Raw genomic sequence first — 23029 nt, forward strand, 5'->3', positions numbered from 1 at the left:
TTATAGGATTTATCGTACTCGGAGTTGTCAAGAGGGTACTACATACCGCACCCAAGATGCCAACAACTGCAGCGTGTAGTCGCGGTGTGATGATCTCACAAGACACCAGGAGTCGCTCCCCTGCGACCGCCTTCCTCCCATCACGTGATGTGGGCCAACCACTCAAAGCAGGCCTAGCTTCCCAAACCCTGGGAATACTCTTCCTAGACCTCCGCACAGCAGAGGTATTCGCCACCGCCCCGTTTCCCTCGCGAGTTCATAGACCATGCGTTTATGACTTAGTGCTGAGGGAAGGTGGAGGCGGGAAACGGTCAGCGCTGGCTTCCGAGACTAACACCAGTCGGCACCGCTTGCCAGGTAGCTGAGCGTGGTTCCTGCTGGGAGATGTAGTCCCGGCCGGGGGGGTGGGGTTCCACTACCACGTTCCCGGGCTTGCGCTCCGCCCCGCCCCCTGCGCGGGAAAACGCCAACGGCTAGCTAAGGTACACCCGTGGTGGAGGAAGCTTCAAAAAGAACTTTAACAGAGCGGGAGGGCTTCGTGAATAATATGTTGTTAAATGCGAGGGTGGAATTCTGCAGTACGAAGCTCCTTCTGCGTGAATTAAGTAATGTTTATTGATCGATTACTTCATGTCAGTGGTCTATACAACCATTTTTACTAAATCTTATGATCAACACTTCGAAGTAGGGATTGCAGCTGGTAAAGAAAGGCTTAGAGGACTCACTGGCTGGCTCACTTGGTAGAGCATGCGACTCTTGATCTTGGTGTTGTGAATTGGAGTCCCAGGTTGGTTGTAGAAATTATTTTAAGATTAAAATACTTTAAAAAAAAAAAAGGAAGAAAGAAAAGAAAGGCTTAGAGGTTCAGAAAGAAAGAAAAAGAAAGCAAGAAAGAGAAAAAGGAAGGAAGGAGAAAGAAAAAGGCTTAGAGGTTCAGGTGTTTCTGGCTGAAGAGACAAACCACATTTTCTGTCTCCAAGCAATGAATAACCCCTTCCTCTCAAAAAGATCTAACTCCAAGAATTAAGAACAAGGGGGATAATGCTTTATACTTGTAGCATAGTGTTTCAGAGTTTAAAGTATTTGCTCGTTGACTGACCTATTTGATCCTCAAAGGCAGTATCCCAGGCAAGTTAGGTACATGGACTTTGGAATACAGCAGGTCTTACATTAATTTGAGCTTTCCTTAGTGATAACACCACTTCACCACGTGGTGAAAATTAAATGAGATCATGTAAAGTACCTGTTTGGCATGTAAACCCTCAATAATCAGTAGTAATTATTTTCACACCTGGTATGTACCCTTTGGGCACAACAGATATAAAAGTAAGGTGGGAAGGAAATTAGCATATACTGATCTTTGTGCAGGGCACTGTACTATTTACTAACATGCTAGTTACTAATAGACTGTTGTAGGTTAAATTGATGAATAACAATTGAAACCTTAATAGTCCTGCTCAATTCAAGAGAAGCCTTTGTTATTTATCTGAATTGATCAAAGAATGCTCAGGCTAAAACAAATAAAACTTATTATCATGACCATTCATGTGTAGATGTACCTTATCTCTCCCTTTCTGACAGTGAGCTGGAATTGTGCCAGGTCAGTTCAGTCTTCCTCCTCTTTGTATTCCTGTTTTATAGAAATGTGTGGGAGAGTCCAAGATAAAACCCTTGAGAGGCAAAGACTTAATTGAAAGAGTACAAGAAGACAATTCTGAAAGGACATATACAAACCAGATAACAGGAGCTGTCTCTGAGGAGTGGGAAGGAGGGTTTGTGATTGAGGTTGCTAGTCAAAATGGACTGTAATCTAATCTATAACGTTTTAATTTTTTTAATTAGGCTCCATGCCCAATGTGAGGCTTGAACTCACAACCCTGAGATCAAGAGTCACATGGTCCACCGACTGAGCCAGCCAGGTGCCCTTAATGTTTTAATTTTTTACATGAAGAAGGTACTGGTGTTTTAATTAAAGATAAACTTTAAGAAAAGAGAGACCAGGGCTCCTGGCTGGCTCAGTTGGAAGAGCATGTGACTCTTGATCTCAGCGTCTTGAGTTGCAGCCCCATGGTGGGTGTAGAGATTATAATCAATCAATCAATAAACACATACATTCATTAACTAACTTCCAAAAAAAAAAGAAAGAAAAAAGAGACCATGTATTAGCACTGTGACTTGTACAAACTATGTTACTTTTTCAGTCCCTCAATTTCCTCTTCTGTAGTTATATTCAAAAACATGTCTTTTCTGTACCAGGCATACTGTGCTGGATGCTATCAATAAATTATCACTTATCAAAGGAGAAGTCCTACCTAGGACCTAGGATCAGAGAGAAAAATAAAGGCATCAAAGTCCTAAAACCTCACTGATAATAGTTATTACCACCTGGATGTAATAGAACTAGCCTCTCACAATAGGTTCCCCTAAGGGATAATACTACCAACCATTTCCACGCAGCCTGACTCTGACACATTGACTCTGAAACTAATTTCAGATCCTGTAACTGCCAAAAATATCACCATCCAATTCACCAGTTTTTCATTGCTTGAGTACACTTGGCTGGACTAAAGTGAGAGCATAATATGATGGAAATACACTGGAGAAATTCTCAGAAGCCTGGGTTGTTAAGTCTGTACACATGGCAGGCAATAAAGTAGGTGGTTGAAATCAGATGAGGCCCATCTCAGAAAGAACCAGTAAATGGATAACTAAGATATAGGAAGATCAAATCAAGGTTGTATTAACTCCAAAGCAGAATCTTCACAATCTAGATAAAACTAATCACAGTTCAAGTCTAATCTACTCAATTACAGTAAATGATATCATCAAATGCATTATACCTTGCCTGAAGAATGTGATAACTGAGTGGGAATGGTCTGTATAGAATCTTTTAAAAAAAGAAAGAAAGAAAGGACCTTAAGAAGCAAAAAAAAATGTACACCAAGGGGCGCCTGGGTGGCGCAGTCGGTTAAGCGTCCGACTTCAGCCAGGTCACAATCTCGCGGTCCGTGAGTTCGAGCCCCGCGTCGGGCTCTGGGCTGATGGCTCAGAGCCTGGAGCCTGTTTCCGATTCTGTGTCTCCCTCTCTCTCTGCCCCTCCCCCGTTCATGCTCTGTCTCTCTCTGTCCCAAAAATAAATAAAAAATGTTGAAAAAAAAATAAAAAATAAAAAATGTACACCATGCAGGGAAAAGGGTAGCATAGAACATTTTGGTCCCTTTGGCAGGTCTCTCCCTTCAGCAGATAGAGATGGGTGTTCCATGCCTATTAACCATAGGATCACCCACATTCCCCTACCTGTGTTCTATATCACCAACAACCTTCTAATGAGAATTTGGCTTCTTGGGGTCACCTGGCTTGCTCCCATGGTGGAACATGAGACTCTTGATCTTAGGGTCATTGTGAGGAATAAGGAAGATGATTCATTTTCAGAAATACCAAATAAAAGCTCTGCTGTCTAGTTAACAATAGGTTTACAACTTATTGGGAATATGTATGAACCTCCCCATGCACACAATGGAGTCCCAAACTGGTGGACACTTCACTTCCTGGTTCTTCCCCTCTCCATTTCACAGACTTATTTTCACAGGCTTTGCAATGGGCATGCACCAAAGAACTGAAGACTGCATCACCTCAAGCGATGTACATTTTATTCCAATCAGACTACTTCTTGGCTTACACGGGCATAGGTGACTTCCAGGTAAGGCTATAACCTCTGTAGTACTTAGCCAATGAGGAATCAGGAGAGGAACTTACACACTAGGAGATAAATTGCCTGCTGTAACTGACTCAACTGTGCCTGTCCATCAAACACCCACTCTTGCAAGAATGTTGATTTAAAGTCTCGCTTCACTGTGCTCTGAGTCTCTGAATCCCTCCTTTGACTGGATCAGTGGGCTTATTTCTCACAGTCATGAGTTCAAGCCCCATGTTGAATGTATTAAAAAATAATAAATAATAAAAATAAGTTTTAAAATAATTTGGCTTTGGCTCAGTTGGTTAGGGGTGCAACTCTTGATTTTGGCTCAGGTCATGATCTCACAGTTTCATGAGTTCAACCCCCACTCTGGGCTCTGCACTGCTGCTGCAGAGCCTACTTGGGATTCTCTCTCTGTCTCTCTCTCTCTCTCTCTGCCCCTCCCCTGCTTGAGCTCTGTCTCTCTCAAGATAAATAAACTTAAAAAAAATTGTTTGGCTTCTTGTGAAGATTTTCCTCCAAAGGTGTTAATGCACTGTCCATGTTATTTTGCTTGCTGAAAATTAGTGTAATGACTATATAACAATTTGGCATACGCCGTCAGTTTTTGAGTTACGTTTATTCCTAAAAGCAGCTGAGCTGTGGTCAAGCTGACCTTTGAAAGCAATAAACAAATAGTTAATGATACTACCATTGTGTGGGACCTATGAGGAATAGCCAAAAAGACTCCCTGTAACACTATTGTGTCTCATTTCTCTAAAAGCCCAGTTCCCTCCTAATTAATTAATAACTTGTCCTTTTTAAGCCTGTTTCTTGATCTACATAAAGGAGTACAATTCTGTTTACTTTATATGGCACTGCCAGCTTCATGGAAGATACTGCATATGAAAGTCCTCAGAAAATAATTGGTCTATAAGAATTGTTAGGAACTGTTACTACCAGGAAGAACATTATTTGGTTTCATCAGTACTTATATAACCCTAGTCAGTGGTTAAGGCTTGCATTCTAGAGGAATTCAGGAAGGCCTGGATTCTAGAACAAAAGTCAGGAAACAACTCGTGGGCCAAAGCCAGCCTATCTCCTTTTTGTCTACAACCCACAAGCTAAGATTGTTAGCCTTTTCTTTCTTTCTTTCGTTTTCTTTCTTTCTTTCTTTCTTTCTTTCTTTCTTTCTTTCTTTCTTTCTTTCTTAAGTAAGCTCTATGTCCAATGTAGGGCTTAAACTCACCAACCTGAGATCAAGAGCCTCATGAGCTCTATTACCTGAGCCAGCCAGTTGCCTGAAAGTCCAATGTTTTTGTTTTGTTTTTTGCTTTGTTTTAAAGTAAACTCTTGCCATTTTGGGGCTTGGACTCATGACCGCGAGATCAAGAGTCATATGCTCCATTGGCTGAGCCAGCCAGGTGCCCCTTATTAGCCATTTTTAAATGACTTAAAAAAAATCAGAAGAATAATACTTCATGACACACAAAACTTAGGCAAAATTCAAATTTTAGTCTATTAAGTTCCACTGTAACTCAACCATGATTATTCTATGATTATTATGATTATTCTATGATTATTATTCTAGTCTATGACTACTTTCATGCTACAATAGCAGAATTGAATATCTATAACAAGCTAAGTAACCCAGAAACCCTAAAATATTTACTGTCTGGCCTTTCACGCAAAAGTTTGCCAATCCCTGTTCTAGAAGAATCTAATTGTGTGACCTTAGGCAAGGTACTTAAACTCACTCGTCCTGTCTTCATTTTCTCATCCACAAAATGGGGATAACAATAACTACCTCAAAGAATTGTCAGGATGATTAAAAGAGCTCAATATAATGTTGGGTTTGCATCTTTTTTTTTAATGATTTTAATTTTTTTAATGTTTATTTTTGAGAGAGAGAGAGTGCATGCAAGAGAGAGGGCGCAAGTGGGGGAGGGGCAGAGAGAGAGGGAGACGTGTGGAAGCAGACTCCAGGCTCTGAGCTGTCAGCACAGAGCCCGACGTGGGGTTCGAACTCACAGACTGTGAGATCATGACCGGAGCCGAGTTTGGGTGCTTAACCGACCAAGCCACCCAGGCGCCCCTGGAAATGACTTTTTTTAAGTAAATGATTTTTTAAAGTAACCTCTACATCCAACATGGGGCTCGAACTCATGACCCAAGATCAAGAGTTGCATGCTCCACTGCCTAAGCCACCCAGGTGTCCCTGTGTCTTTTTTATTTTAATCCCTTTTGACTGGAACCTACAAAACCTACAAGAGGAGATAAGTACACACCTATATAAAACTGAAAATATTTTACAAAACAATATCTATTCATATATTTATGTACTCTGAGGGCTTTAGTATACACTTCATCTAGCTTTCCTTAATGTTAACATTTTACATAATCATGGTACATTAAACTGATAGTTTTTATTTTTTTCTATTTCTGTTTTTAAAAAATATTTATACCTGAAACTAATATAATGCTGTATGTTAACTATATTGGAATTAATTTTGTTTAATTTTTAAATGTTTATTTATTTATTTTGAGAGAGAGAGTGGGGGAATTTCAGAGAAAGAGAGAAAGAGAATCCCAAGCAGGTTTTCATGAACTGAGATCATGACCTGAGCCAAAACCAAGAGTCAGATGCTTAACCAACTGAGCCACCCAGGTGCCCAAAATAAAAAATTGTTTAAGTAGAATTTTCAGTGGCCAAAAATGGAATAATTTGAGCAACAAAATAAATAATGATAGTACTTGGGGCACCTGGGTGGCTCAGTCCATTGAGCGACCAACTTCAGCTCAGGTCATGACCTTGTAGTTGGTGAGTTCGAGCCCCATAACAGGTTCACTGCTGTCAGCCTGTCAGCAGAGAGCTCACTTCAGATCCTCTGTCCCTCTCTATCTGCTCCTCTCCCACTTGCGCCCTCTCCAAAATAAATAAGCATTAAAAAAAAAAAAAAAATTTAAATAATGATAGTATTTGATTATTACTTGAACAAATATCAGTGAGTCAATACTGATATAAATAAGTGGATGCATAAATACAGAGAAGAAATAACTCTTCCTTTTTTTCTTTTTTAATTTGAGAGAGAGAGAGACTGAGAGCCAGGGAGAGGGGCAGAGGGAGAGAGAGAATCTCTAAGCAGGTTCCATGCTCAGCACAGAGCCAGTCTCGACTCCATCCCATGGACCCTGGGATGATGACCCGAGCTGAGATCGAGTCATGACCTTGAGAACAAGAGTTATAGGCTCTACCAACTGAGCCAGCCTGGAGCCCCTTTAAAAAATTGTTTTAAATAAAAAGTAATTAGGAGGAGAATTTATTAACAACCTGGGAGAAAGAGAGCTATAATGTTACTCCTTATACCAAAATGATTTGAAGAGGGTAACGGTTTACATTTACTGTAAAGGTAAATATTTACTGTCTGTTAGGCCCAGTGTTATATATGTCCATCGTATTTTTATCCTAATTATAATTATATAGGCAGGTATTCTGATTTTATAAAACAAAGAGAAGAGGATGTATTAAATAGCATACCCAGGATTCTAAACGTTGACTACAAAGCCTGTGCTCTTTCAACCCACTAAACCAGGCTGCCACTCTATATAAAACTGTCAAATAATTTTTTAAAACATTGAAAAGTGTGAGGCGACTGGCTGGCTCAGTTGGTAGAGCATGTGACACCTGATCTCCAGTTCATGAATTGGAGAGCCCATTGTTGAGGGTCAAGTTTACTTTTAAAAAAATTTTTAAAAGCTTGAGGAAAATAGAAATGGCTAAGTAATGGAGATGCAAAAAAGGAAATAAACAACATATGAAACTACTCTTGAATAGAAAACTCTTTTTAAATGTTTATTTATTTTGAGAGAGAAAGAGCAAACATGCACTCATGAGTAGGGAAGGGCAGAAAGAGAGGGAGAGAGAGAATCCCAAGCAGGTTCTGCACTGTCAGCACAGAGCCCTATGCAGGGGGCCTGAATCCACGAACCATGAGATCATGACCTGAGCTGAAATCAGAGTCAGATGCTTAACTGACTGAGCCGCCCAAGTGCCCCTTGAACAGAAAACTTTTCTGTGTAACATTTAAAATTTTTTGGGGGGTGCCTGGCTTACTCAGTTGGAAGGGCATGTGACTCTTGATCTCTGAGTCATGAGTTTGAGCCCCATGTTGGGTGTAAAGACTACTTAAATTAAAACAAAAATCTTTAATAAATAAAAATAAATTTTAAAGTAAACAGTAGATCTGGGGGAGAAACAGAACAAATTTTTGAATAATTAACATTTTTACTGTAAACAAAAGCTCATACAAATTGACAAGAACACTGAAATTTCTGTAAGTAAGTGGACAAAGCTTATCAACAATTCCTAAAAGAGGGAATAGAGGTAATCAACAAGCATGGAAAATGTTTTGCTTCACAATTTTTTAAGTGAGTTATAACAGTAACATGAATTTTTGTCTATCAAATTAATAAAGAGTAGGGGTAACTGAGCGGCTCAGTGGTTAAGCATCCAACTCTTGATTTCGGCTCAGTTCACGATCTCTTGGTTTGTGAGTTCGGGCCCCGTGTCCAGCTCTGCACTGACAGCCCTGAGCCTGCTTGGGATTCTCTCTCTCTACCTCTCTCTACCCCTCCCCAGCTCGCTTGCTCCCAAAATAAATAAATAACTATTAAAAAAATTTATAAAGACTAAAAATAATGGTGTTACCAAGTGCTCTGGGTTTATATTTAAAGAGGCACTCTCATGTCTCTTTGACAAATGGTGTTGGGAAAAGTGGACAGCAACATGCAAAAGAATGAAACTGCACCACTTTCTCACACCATACACAAAAATAAATTCAAAATGGATTAAATAACTGGGGTGCCTGAGCAGCTCAGTCAGTTAAGCATCCAGCACTCTTGATTTCAGAGCCTGCTTGAGACTCTCTCCCCTTCCCTCTCTCTGCCTCTCCCATGCTCACACTCTCTCTCTCCCAAAATAAATAAACTTAAAAAAATGGATTAGGGGTGCCTGGGTGGCTCAGTCGGTTGAGGGTCCAACTTCAGCTGAGGTCACAATCTTGCAGTTTGTGGATTCCAGCCTCGTGTCAGGCTCTTTGCTGATAGCTCAGAGCCTGGAGTCTGCTTCAGATTCTGTCTCCCTCTCTCTCTGCCCCTGTCCTGCTGGCACTCTGTCTCTGTCTCTCTCTCCCAAAAATAAACATTTAAAAAATAAAAATAGGGGTGCCTGGGTGGCTCAGTTGGTTAAGGGGCCAACTTCGGCTCATGTCATGATCTCGCAGTCCGTGAATTCGAGCCCCACATCAGGCTCTGTGCTGACAGCTCAGAGCCTGGAGCCTGTTTCGGATTCTGTGTCTCCCTCTCTCTCTGACCCTCCCCCATTCATGCTCTGTCTCTCTCTGTCTCAAAAATAAATAAACGTTAAAAAAAAATGTTTTTTTAATAAAAATAAAAAAATAAAATGGATTTAAGACCTAAATGTGAGACCTGAAACCATAAAAATCCTAGAAGAGGACATAGGCAGTAATCTCTTTGACGTTGGTCTTACTAGATATGTCTACTAAGGCAAGGGAAACAAAAGCAAAAATAAACTATTGAGACTACATCAAAATAAAAAGCTTCTGCGTGAGGAAGGAAACAATCAACAAAACTAAAAGGCAACCTATGGAATTGCAGAAGATATTTGCAAATGACATATCTGATAAAGGGTTAGTATCAAAAATACATAAAGCACTTATAAAATACAACCCCCCAAAAATGAATGACCCAATTACAAAATCAATAGAAAACATGAACAGACAGTTCTCCAAAGAAGACATACAGATTGCCAACAGACACATGGAAAGATGCTCAACATCACTGATCATCAGGGAAATGGAAATCAAAACTATAATAAGCTATCACCTCACACTTGTCAAAATGGCCAAAATCAACACAAGAAACAAGTGTTGGCAAGGAGAAAGGGGAATCTTCTTGTACTGTTGGTGGGAATGCAAACTGCTGCAGCCACTCTGGAAAACAGTGTGGAGTTTTCTCAAGCTGAAAACAGGGGCACCTGGGTGGCTCAGTCAGTTAAACATCTGACTCTTGATTTGGCTCAGGTCATGAGCTTATGCTTATGAGATCAAGCCCTATGTCAGGCTCTGTGCTGGGTGTGGAGCCTGCTTGAGATTCTCTCTTGTTCTCCCCATGCCCTTGCCTAGAGAGATTCTGTCTCACTCTGTCTTAAAAAAAGAAAAAAGAAAAAAAAATATATAGTGCTGAAAATAGAACTACTCTGCAATCTAGCAATTACACTACTAGGTATTTACCCAAAGAATACAAAAACATTAATTCAAAGGGATACATGCACCCCAATATTTATAACAGCATTATCTATAGTAGCCAAATTACAGAAATAGCCAAGTGTCCATCAATCGATGAATGGGTAACAAAATGTGATCTACATATCACACACACACAATGGAATATTCTCAGCCATAAAAAAGAATGAAATTTTTCATTTATAATGACGTGGATGGAGCTAGAGAGTATTAGGCCAATCGAAATATGTCAGAGAAAGACAAATACCATATGATTTCACTCATATATGGGATTTAAGAAACAAAATAGATGAACATGTGGGAAAGGGGGGAAAAAGAGAGAGGGGAGAAATAAACCATAAAAGGCTCTTTGTTTTTTTTAAGTTTATCTATTTTGAGAGTGGGGGAGGGGGAGACAGAGAGAGACAGAGAGAGACAGAGAGAGAGAGAATACCAAGCAGGCTCCACACTGACAGTGAAGAGCCCCACACAGAGCTCCATCTCACAAACTGTGAGATCATGACCTGAACTGAAATCAAGAATCACATGCTTAACCGACTGAGCCATCTAGGCACCCACCATAAAAGACTCTTAATGATAGAGAACAAAATGATGGTTGATAGAGGGGGGTGGATGGGGATAGGCTAGATGGGTGTTAAGGAGGTCACTTGTTAGGGGCACCTGGGTGGCTCAGTTAATTAAGTGTCCCACTCTTGATTTTGGCTCAGGTCATGATCTCACTGTTCATGGGTTCAAGTGCCCCTCGGGCTCCATACTGACAGCACCAAGCCTGCTTGGGATTCTTTCTCTTCTCTCTCTCTCTCTCTGTCCTTCCCATGCTCCTACAGACGGGTGTGTGCACATGCTCTCTCTCTCTTAAAATAATTAAACATTAAAAAAAAATAAAGGAGGGCACTTGTTAGGAGGAGCACTGGGTATTGTAATATAAGTGATGAGTCACTAAATTCTATTCCTGAAACCAATATTGCACTGTATGTTAGCCAAGGAGAATTTAAAAAAAATTTTTTTAATGTTTATTTATTTTTGAGAGAGACAGGGCGTGAGTGGGGGAGGGTCAGAGAGAGAGGGAGATGCAGAATCCAAAGCAGGCTCCAGGCTCTGAGCTGTCAGCACAGAGCCCAACACAGGGCTCGAACTCACAGACCGTGAGATCATGACCTGAGCCGAAGTCAGAGGCTCAACCGACTGAACCACCCAGGTGCCCCACCAAGGAGAATTTTTTAATAAAAACTTAAAAAAAATAAAGAGGCTCTCTCCTATTTGACTAATAGGAATACAAATTGGCATAAACCTTTTGGAAAACAAAAAGCCATTATATATTAAAACCTCTTCATCCAAAGCAATTCTGGTACTCTGCCCTAAGGAAATAATTTTAATTAAAAACAAATTTTTTTTAAGTAGGCACCATGCCCGACGTGGGGCTTGAACTCATGACTCGTGATCAAGAGTTGCATGTTCTACCAACTGAGCTAACCAGAAGCCCCAGAAATAATTTTAAATATGGAAACATTGTTATGCAGAAAAGAACATTTCTCACAGTTTTATTTATAATAGTAAAAGATTGGAAGCTTCTTACATGTCTGTAGAGAAATGGTTAAGCAAATTATGTCATTCTTACTAGATCTCATACTATGCAGCCTTTATAAATAACATTTACATTCCCAGGACATGGGAAACACTTGCTTTATACTGTTAGGCATAAAAAGCCAAAACTAAATCACTGAGTTAATATAACTATATAAGAACACCATGCATAGGAAAGGAAGACTGCAAAAATACATCAAAAGAATATTAATAAGAGCCATATATAAATAATAGGATTATAGGTAACATTTTCCCATTTCACTTCTATATTTTCAAATTACCTTCATTTTAGTTTATTTTAAAGATTTTATTTTTGGAGCACCTGGGTGGCTCAGTTGGTTAAGCCTCCCACTCTTGATTTCAGCTCAGGTTATGTTCTCATATGTTCCTGGTGGAGCCCTGCATCCAGCTCCCCACTGGGCATGTAGCCTGCCTGAGATCCTCTCTCCCTCTCTCTCTGTCCCTTCCCCTTCTCTTTCTCAAAAATAAATAAACATTTGAAAAATAATAAAGGGATGCCGGGTGGCTCAGTCGGTTGAGCAACCGACCTCAGCTCAGGTCATGATCTCATGACTTGTGGATTCTAGACCTGTGTTGGACTCCGTGCTGACAGCTCAAGCCTGGACCCTCCTTCAGATTCTGTGTCTCCTGCTCTTTCTGCCCCTCCTCTACTTACGCTCTGTCTCTCTCTCTCAAAAATAACTAAACATTAAAAAATAATGATAATAAAAAAAATTTAAAAATAAAGGAAACAATTTGGCAGACCGTGCAGCCAAGCAGGCAGCACAAAATAAACAAATATTAAGTCTTATATCAGTCTTAACAACAATAAAGTCCATAATTCCAGTCTATTCAGACTAAGAAATTGACATAGCCCAGGAATAAGGATACTTAAAAAAATAATAATAATACACAGGACTGGCTTGTTAATAACAAGGGAAAAACCTTTATGTCCAAAAATAACTGATGGAAGGTAATACAGGACTCACACCAGGCTAAAAAAATAAAATAAAATAAGGTTTTATTTTAAAGTAATCTCTACACCCAATGTGGGGCTCAAATGCACAATTCAGAGATCACGACTCACATGTTCCACCAACTGAGCCAGCCAGATGCCCCCCAAATTACATTTAATACTCAGGTCTTATATGATTTAAAAAATGTTTAAGTGAGATATTTAGAGCTGTACTGAAAGCTGTATGCTCTTAAGAGATGAGTCCAAGACATATGAATATAATAAATTAAGGGATGAATTATGTCCACCTCAAATTCATATGCTGAAGTACTAACTTAGTACTACAGAATGTGACTGTATTTGTAGATAGGGTCTCGAAAGGGATAATTAAGGTTAGGGGCATCTAGGTGGCTCCCTAGTTAAGGGACGGACTCTTGGTTTGGGCTCAGGTCATGATCTCACAGTTTGTGTGTTCAAGCCCCACATCAGGCTCTGAGCTGACAGTGCAGAGCCTGCTTGGGATTATATCTCTCTGCCCCTTCCTTGCTTGCTCTCTCTCTCTCAAAATAAATAAACTTAAAAGAAAAGAAATAATTAAGGTTAAATGAGGTCATTGGTGTGGGCAGTAATCCAATATGACTGATGTCAGTGCAGAGAGGGAGAAAAAGCAAGACCATGTGAAGACAAAGGGAGAAGATAGCCATCTACAAGCCAAGGAGAGAGGACTCAGGAAAAAAAAAAATCCTGCCAACATCTTGATCTTGGATTTCTATCCTTCAAAACTGTGAAAATACATTTCTGTTATTTAAGTCACCCAGTGTGTGGTACTATCTTAGAGCAATGCTAGCAAGCTAATACAGATGGAACGTTAAGAGTTCTACTAAGCAGGAAGATTAGGGGCTGGCAAAGAATTATCTTCCCTCCTCTTGGAAGATATTATTTTAGTTCTGGTAATCACATAGTTTGGGAAGTAGAAAGACCTAGGGTCATTACTGTCTGATTAAGAATAGAACACTCCAGGGGTGCCTGGGTGTTAAGCATCCGACTTCAGCTCAGGTCATGATCTCATGGTCTGTGAGTTCGAGCCCCACATCGGGCTCTGTGCTGACAGCTCAGAGCCTGGAGCCTGCTTCTGATTCTGTATCTCCCTCTCTCTCTGCCCCTCCCCTGCTCCTGCTCTGTCTCTCTATCTGTCAAAAATAAATAAACATTAAAAAAAAGAATAGAACACTCCATTAATTAATTAAAATAATAACTTAAAAAATAATATAACACTTTCTACCTCTCCACCTTACACCCAACCTTCAGTGGACCTCAAGGTCAAAGACCTCATTTAACACATAAATATGTCCTTTAGTGATGTTAGCATATCTGTCTTTTGTAGAGTGGGCACATTTTATTTTTTATTCTTATTTTTTTAATAATAGCTTTTTAAAAAAAAGTTTATTTGTTTTATTTTGAGAAGTAGACAGCAAGCACACATGAGCAGGGGGAGGGGCAGAGAGAGAGAGAGAGAGAGAGAATCCCAAGCAGGCTCCACACTGTCAGTGCAGAGTCTGATGCAGGGCTGGAACCCACCACGGTGAGATTATGACCTGAACTGAAGTTGGATGCTTAACTGACTGAGCCACCCAGGCACCCCTAGAGCAAGTGCATTTTAAATGCATAGAGAAATTATATTCTTAAATATGTCACTCTTATGCTCAAAAGTCAACACTGTACTTTGAAAAACATGTAAAATAATTCTGCCTACTTCTCAAAGCCCTCCATAATCTGGTTCTTCCAACTTGTCCCACTTTATTTTTCTCTCGTATTCATTGCAGCTCCTCCATTCTACATCCCAAGATCTTCATGACCTGCACTATTCCCCAACACCTTCCTTTCCAAGAAACACAGATCCCACCTCCTCTCCAGGGGATGCCAGCCCTTATTAACCCTCCTAGTCTCACAGTATTACTAATTCTTCATATGTGTAGCCTAACTAATCAAAGACTGTAAATTAGCAGAAAATCTTATCTTGTACTTGTTCTAAATTCCCTCATGATACTCAGAGAGAGATCTCAGTAAATGTTTGTGGTTTTTGTTTGTTTTTGTTATTGTTTGTTTCTTTTTTGGTTTGTTGGTTTTTTGACATCCCTGGGTGGGCACAAACAATGCTTATAGTTTAAAGAGAAGGGAAGGGGTGCCTGGGAGACTTGGTTGCTTAAGCATGGGACTCTTGATTTTGGCTCAGGTCATGATCTCACAGTTGCCAAGATCAAGCCCCAAGTTGGGCTCTGCACTGATGAAGGGGAGTCTGCTTGGGATTCTCTCTCTCCATCCTTCCCTCCATCATGCTTTCTCTCTCTGTCAAAAATAAATGAATAAACTTTAAGAAATAAATAAAGAGAAGGGAAGAAAATCTAAAATTTTTAGAGCATGTGAAGTGCCAGCCCACTAAATTTAGTGTAAATTTTTACACTAAAAATTACAAAAATTACTTTTACATCCCCAGAGTAATTCTGAAGTATTATTTTTTAAAATGACATATTTTGGGGGGGGCGCCTGGGTGGCTCAGTTGGTTAAGCGTCAGACTTCGGCTCAGGTCATGATCTCACATTTCGTGGGTTTGAGCCCCACGTTGGGCTCTGTGCTGACAGCTCAGAGCCTGGAGCCTGCTTCAGATTCTGTGTCTTCCCCTCTCTCTCTCTCTCTGCCCTTCCTCTAACTGTGCACGCTTTCTCTCTCTCTCTTAAAAATAAATAAATATTTAAAAAGTAATAATAAAATGACATATTTTTAAAGATTTTATTTTATTTTAAAAATTTATTTATTTTGAGAGGGAGAGCCCTGAAATGGGACTCAGTATTCTGAACTGTGAGATCATGACCTGAGCCGAAATCAAAAGAGTTGGACCTTTAACCAACTGAGCCACCTAGGTGCCCCACCCAATAATTTTTTAAGTTTATTTATCTCTTTTTGAGAGAGTGAGAGTGAGTGGGAGAGGGACAGAAAGAGAGGGGGCAGAGGATCCAAAGCAGGCTCTGCACTGACAGCAGAGAGCCCGATATGGGGCCCGAGTTCATGAACCATGAGATCATGACCTGAGCTGAAGGCAGATGCTTAACCAAGTGAGCCACCGAGGTGCCCCTCAATAAATATTTTAAAAATGAAGTGATGCTTTCAAATAGTTATCTTGTAAAACTCCCTCTTGCACTTCTACATTTTGCTTACGAAAAAGATATAGAAACCTATACCCAGTCATCTGTGCATATCGAAATTAGAATGTAGCAAATTCTACAGATGAACAGAATAAGAAGCAAGTTTTATTGTATGCCTACTACGTGCCTTGCTCTGTTCTGGGTGCTGTGAACAATTACAAAAAAACAAAACAAAACAAAAAAAAAAAAAACAACCCTGACACAGCACTTCATATAGTAGGTGATAAATAAAGAGAGACAGAGTGCCCAGATATTTCAGGCAGGCAGGAATTTCAGGCAAGGGAAGCTGTGTTAACAACAGGCAGGGGGAAAATAACTGCAAGGTAGGCTCAAAGACCAGTTTGGCTGAAGGGAAAGTTTTTTTAGGGATCAATGTAGTGGAAGATAAAGTTATAGAGGTTAGTAGCATCTGATTGTATGTCTTGAATGTTAGGTTAAAGAATTTATTTCTTCTTGTTACTAATCCTGCTAAATACTCTTTCCAGAGGAACTGGAATGTCAGTAGGGTCTCTAGATGCAGTAAAGCCTCCTCAGAGACACTAAGGAATTAAGCTCTAATGGTGGAATGACAGGTGGAGGGGTAGATATTTTAGATGAGGCCACCCCCTCAGATTCTCTGCTGATGTGACACCAGTTCTGCCAACTTGAGGGTGGGCCAGCTGTGGTCGCTAAATAAAGAATATTTTTCACTGAGCACTCACTTGCATGTCGATTTTGTTTTGTTTTGTTTGTTTGTTTGTTTTAAGTAACCTCTACACACAACATGGGGCTTGAACTCAGGACCCAGATATCAAGAGTCTCATGCTCTACCTACTGATCCAGCCAAGCACCCCACATGTCCATTTGTAATTACTGAGTGAACTTAAGCAAAACTTTCCTTTTGAGCTTCCAAGAACATACACATGATAGTTACCAGGAGAAATCTGCTTTGAAAAACATGACTATAATTCCTGGCTTGGCTATGGAAGAAAGTGCACCTTGTACAGTACACTTGGAGGAAAGGAGGGGGCTTAACCTGTTCAGCTCAGACTACCCTGACATTCCTCCAGCCAAACACTAATCTCCCAGAAGCTTGGGCCCTATTCAGGGACAAAGATAGTTCACTACGGCCTTTCGCAGGGACAGAATGGCTACACCTGTTGGCTTATTTATTTATTTATTTATTTAATCTTGCCTTCTTAAAGTAAGATCAAATGCCTTTTGGTTAAAGGATGAAACCACAGTGCTTCTCAATATTTTTGATACCAGGCTCTGCTCTAGGGAAAATTGTGAGGTAGGTTATGTATCTGGGAAATGACTATGAGCTCATCAACTTCAACTTCCTGGCAGGCAAGGAAACATAAGCCTTCTTTTAAAGAGGAGCTCTGAGGCCCAGAGAAATTAGCTGTTAAGCTTTCCTCTCCCCAGGCTGCCCCTTAAATAAAAAAATGTTGTTGCCTACTAGATAAATGCTTGAGACTATATTAAGTGATGGGAGACAATGAATTGGGTTCTGTTTTCAAGGCTTTCATAATCTAGCTGGGAAACAGATAACGTCTGTTCTTCCCCCCACCCCCCACCCTAGCTTCACTAAGCTGTAGTTGATATATGACATTGTGCAAATTTAAGGCATACAATATGATGATTTGCACTTGATCTTAGCCAAAAGGCCAAGAAAAGATAATATGATGATTTGATACACATACACATTGCTAAATGTTTACCACAATAAAGTTAGTCAACAAATGCTACATCTCATGTAATTACATTTTGTTGTTGTTATGGTGAGAACATTAAAGTTCTACTCTCATAGCAACTTTGAGGTACACAATACAGTATTGTTAACTGTAGTCACCATGCTATACCTTAGATCCCTGGTATTTATCCATCTTATAACTGAAAGTTTGTACCCTTTGACCAACATCTCCTCAGTGTAAATTCTTTTTTTTTTTTTATTTTTTTTTTTAATGTTTGTTTATTTTTGAGACAGAGAGAGACAGAGCATGAACAGGGGAGGGGCAGAGAGAGAGGGAGACACAGAATCTGAAACGGGCTCCACGCTCTGAGCTGTTAGCACAGAGCCTGACGCGGGGCTCGAACTCAAGGACCGTGAGATCATGACCTAAGCCGAAGTCAGACGCTTAACCGACTGAACCACCCAGGCGCCCCCAGTGTAAATTCTTTAAGTGTATGGAAATAGAAAATGAGTTATGCCAGAGGGCATGAGGCACCAGCTAAGACCTCAGAGAGGAGAAACTATGCAAGCAGGATGTGAAAAATGGACATTTCTCTGGGTTAGAATGTAGTAGAAGGGCAATTCCTGGTAGAGACTGTAGCACAGGCAAAGATCGGCTGACAGAACAGTGTAAAACACATTCAGGGGAAGATGAATGGTTTGGTAAGGTTGGATATGGTAAGGTGGAAACATGAAGGGCCTAGATAAAATTTAGAATTTTATCTTGAAGGCTGGAAGAACTGTCAGAGATGTATTTTTGAAATGTATTTTTGAAAAATAATAGTTTGAGGGGTGCCTGGGTGGCTCAGTCAGTTGAGCGTCCAACTTTGGCTCAGGCCATGATCTCGTGGTTTGTGGGTTTGAACCCCACGTCAGGCTCTGTGCTGTGTCTGTCTCCCTCTGTCTCTGCCCCTCCCCGCTCATGCTCTCTCTTAAAAATAAATAAACATTAAAATAATAATAAAAATAATAATAGTAACAACAATAATAATCAGTTAAGGTGGTATTGTGGAGGATGACTGAAGTGATAATGTTATGGACATTGCCACTCTCCTCATCCCCACTCTGGTGATTTCAGGCCTCCCTGACAAATTTACCCCCTTTATCCAACGTTCTTCCAGATTTCTTTAGACAAGACATGATAGCTCAAATAGTGCTCACCTCCATGTCCCCTAACCAAAATTTAGTCAGGCACTTTAGGTGGCAAGGAACTAATACCACTAAAATTACCTCCATTAATTTATTCAAGAAGCATCTATTGAGTTCACTACACATTATCTTCCTGGAGTGTACAGCCTAGTAAGGAAACCAGGGTGTGCTGGAGCTGGCTCGTGAGAGCCGGCTGCTAAATTTTCAGGAATTTTGCAAGCTGTCAAAAATTAAATTACATAAATTTAAAATTAAATACGTTATTCTAAAAATAAAGAAAAAATACTCAAATTCATGTGGTGCCTGGGCGGCTCAGTCTGTTGAGCGTCCGAGTCCTGATTTCAGCTCGGGTCATGATCCCAGGGTTGTGGGATCAAGACCCACATTGGTTTCTGGGCTGAGTATGGAGCCTGCTTAAGATTCTCTTTCTCTCCCTCTGCCCTCTCTCCCCTCATGCTCTCTCTAAAATTAAAAAAAGATTTTTTTTTTTAAAAATACTCAAATTCATTCCCTCCTAATAGTTTCACTGTTATCTGTGCTCTTGTATCTATCTGTGAGGTGGAAAACTATAAAATACTGTGCATTTTTTCCTAACCTGTGTTCAGTGATATCATGTTGGTAGCTTAAAATAGGCTATGTTTGGATTATTTACACTATAGGAATCAGCAAATGCTACAAATCAGTACTTGTTTTGTTCACTGGATTCAAGAAAGAGACAAAATATGTTAATCATGCAAATTAAACTTAGAATTGTGTCATGTCTATAGCTGTTACACTGTGAATACAGCAAATATTAAATATTTTTTTCCAGTATTCAAAAGCTACTATTCAATTTGGCAAGGAAGTTGGTCACTTCACTAATAAATGAGTGAAGTTCCTACACTTTTGCTTTGCTTCACTGGATCATAAGAAATGAATATATTTGGTCCCTGGTTCCCTGCACAGACCTCTAAAATCTTTGTAATTTCTCAAGTAATCAGAATGTCTTTTGTTATTCAAAACAAGCCTTTTCTCTTTCAACTGAGTTTATGCTAATGGTGAGTTAGGGTGGGGTTTCTACATAGCCTCAGGATGGGGCTGGTTACCAAAAAGACTTAGTGATTAGAGGGTTGGAACTTTCATCCACTGACCAAAGGGTCAAAGGGAAGATTTGATGAGCTCCATCTGCCTGAAGGTCATGCACTCCAGTTCCACTCCTGTCTTCAAGGACCCTTCTGGACCTCGACCTGTATACCTCTTCATCTGGCTGCTCACCTGTATCCTTTATAATATCCTTTATAGTATGTTTTTTTAATTTTTAAATTTAATTTTTTATTTTGAGAGAGAGCGAGCGAGCAGGGGAGGGGCAGAGAGAGAGGGATAGAGAGAATCCCAAGCAGGCTTCACACTATCAGCACAGAGGGGTTTGATCTCACGAACTGTAAAATCATGACCGGAGTCGAAAACAAGAGTTGGGCGCTTAACTGAGCCACCCAGATGCCCCATCCTTTATAATAAACTGATAAATGTACATAAATATTTCCCTGAGCTTTGTGAGCTGAGCAGATCACTGAACCCAAGGAGGAGGTCGTGAGAACCTCTGGTTTACAACAGGTGGGTCAAAAGCAGAAGTAACAACCTGGACCTTGCAGCTGGCATCTGAAATGGGGCAATCTTGCGGGACTGACACAGGTAGATAGTGTCAAAATTGAGTTAAAGTGTAGGATACCCAGTCTGTGTGCACCTGAAAACTAGGGAATTGCTTGGTGGTGTTGGAAAAGACTCCGCCTGTAAGTGAAAATATCAACCACATTTATGTCGGAGCTACACTTATTAGTTGCAAAGATAGATTGGCTATGGTTACAAGAGTCTGGCAGATACCAACAAAAGCATTCAGTGAGAATATGGAATTTACAATAAAGAGTATGTTTTGTGGGGCCCCTGGGTGGCTCAGTTGGTTAGGCATCCAACTTGTGCTCAGGTCATGATCTCACAGCTCGCGGGTTCCAGCGCCAGTCGGGCTCTGTGCTGCCAGCTCAGAGCCTGGAGCCTGATTCGAATTCTGTGTCTCTTTCACTGCCCCTCCCCTGCTCATGCTCGCTCGCGTGCACTCTCTCCCTCTCTCTCAAGAATAAGTAAACATTAAAAAAAAGAGTATTTTGTGATTATTTGCAAACTGTGTCTTATCAACTTTATAAATAAAGTAAAATAAAGTTTATAAATAAAATTTATAAAGTAAAGTTTATAAATAAAATTGTACATATATGTATATATATACATGCATTCATACTTTTCAGAGAGCTAGTTGTTAAACATTTTACTAGCACAACCACTGGGAGAAACAGACAGTAAACAAATATAATGTGAGGTGTTAAGGACTAGGGAGAAATCATAAAGTAGTCAGGGGTCAGAGTGTCAGAGGAAAACATGCTATTTTGCATGGGCAATCTGAGAAGTTCTCTATAAGATAACCATTGAGCAGAAACCTAAGTGAACTGAATGAGTGAGCCAGGTGCAGAGCATCTTAGGTAGAGGAACCAGCAAGGACAAAGGCTGTGTGGTAAGAATGTGCTTGTTTGGGGGCACCTGGGTGGCTCAGTCTGTTAAGCCTCCGACTTCAGCTCAGGTCACGATCTCACGGTCTGTGAGTTCGAGCCCCGCATCGGGCTCTGGGCTGATGGCTCAGAGCCTGGAGCCTGCTTCCGATTCTGTGTCTCCCTCTCTCTCTGCCCCTCCCCCATTCATGCTCTGTCTCTCTCTGTCTCAAAAATAAATAAACGTTAAAAAAAAAAAAAAAAAAAAGAATGTGCTTGTTTGTTCAGGGGAACATCAAAGAGTCTGGCTTAGCTAGAGCCTGGTAAGCCAGTGAGGAGGAGTAGATTGAGATCCAAAAGGTGGAGAGGACCTTGTAGGCCAAATAGTAGAGACTTTGAGGTCCATTTTACTCTAAGAGACAGTAAGCAATGGAAAGTTTTACACAGGCGTACCATTTACATTTTTAAAAGATCACTCAGGCAGCTGTGTGAATAGACAGTAGGGGGAGAACATGGGAATGTGAAGAAGCTAGAGACCAGTCAGGTGAGAGATGATGTGGCTTGGAAGATGGAGACAGCAGTGGAGTTGATGAGAAGCAGGTAGATTTTATTTTATTGTATTTTGTTGTATGTCTATATATATGTGTGTGCGTGTGTGTGTGTGTGTGTGTGTATATATATATATATATATATGCAGTTAGATTTTAGATATATTTTGAAATCTACCTAACAGGAAATGCTGATGGGTTGGATGTCAGATGTCAGAGCAAAAGATGAGTCAAGTATGACTCCAGGGCTTTTGGCCTGAGCAACTGGAAGACTGAAACACTGTTGACTTCAAAGAAATCAGAGGGGAGCCTGGATGGCTCAGTCCATTAAGTGCCTGAATTTGGCTCAGGTCATGATCTCACAGTTTGTGAGTTGGAGACCTCATGGGGCTCTGTACTGACAGCTCAGAGCCTGAAGCCTGCTTTGGATTCTGTGTCTCCCTCTCTCTCTGCCTCTCTCTCTCTGTCTCTCTCAAAAAAAAAAAAAAAAAAAAAAAAAGAAAGAAAGAAATCAGAAAGTGGTTGGGGGAGGGCAGGTTGGTAACCATGATGGAAATTTACTGGTTAGAGGCTTGGATGAACTTTCTGGGGTCAATGAAATGTTCTGTGCCTTATATTGGAAGGTGGATGCCTGGTGTATACACAGTTAAAATGCAATGAACTGAATATTTAATAGTTCTGCATTTTATTTTGCATAAGTTATATCAAAATTTTTTTTAATGTTTATTTATTTTTGAGAGACAGAGACATGGCATGAGTTGGGGAAGGGCAGAGAGAGGGAGATACAGAATAGAATCTGAGGCAGGCTCCAGGCTCTGAGCTGTCAGCACAGAGCCCGATGCGGGGCTCCAACTTATGAGCTGTGAGATCATGACCCGAACCAAAGTCGTCAGATGCTCAGCCAACTGACCCACTCAGGTGCTGCTACATAAGTTATATCTAAACACACATGCACTGCACTGGGAAATGATCATTTATTGATATCAGGAAGCCTTAAAAAAAGGGTTATTTTATTTTTGTTATTTTTAAATATTTATTTATTTATTTATTTTGAGAGAAAGAGAGAGGACAAGCACAGGAGAGGGGGAGGGGGAGAGAGAGAATCCCAGGCAGGGCTCCACAATGTCAGCATAGAGCCTGACCCGGGCTCTATCCCACGAACCATGAGATCATGACCTGAGCCAAATCTAGAGTCAGATGCTTAACCGACTGAGCCACCGAGGCGCCCCTATTTTTTTTTTATGTTTATTTTTTTGTGTTTTTTTAAATGCTTATTTATTTTTGAGAGAGAGAGAGAGAGAGAAAGCACATGCTCAAGCAGGGGAGGGGCAGAGAGAGAGGGAGACACACAATTCAAAGTGGGCTCC

General features: G+C 40.4%; 1 long non-coding RNA gene across 1 annotated transcript; it reads left to right on the plus strand.

Annotated features, from left to right (window-relative positions):
- Positions 1–305: 305 nt before the first annotated feature.
- Positions 306–14706, plus strand: LOC122233045. The gene is made up of 3 exons (XR_006210481.1): positions 306–482; positions 3576–3700; positions 14362–14706. It is a non-coding gene; the product is annotated as an uncharacterized LOC122233045 (long non-coding RNA).
- The last annotated feature ends 8323 nt before the right edge of the window (positions 14707–23029 follow it).

The sequence above is a fragment of the Panthera tigris genome, chromosome D4, assembly GCF_018350195.1.
Source record: "Panthera tigris isolate Pti1 chromosome D4, P.tigris_Pti1_mat1.1, whole genome shotgun sequence".
Classification (NCBI taxonomy): Eukaryota; Metazoa; Chordata; class Mammalia; order Carnivora; family Felidae; genus Panthera; species Panthera tigris.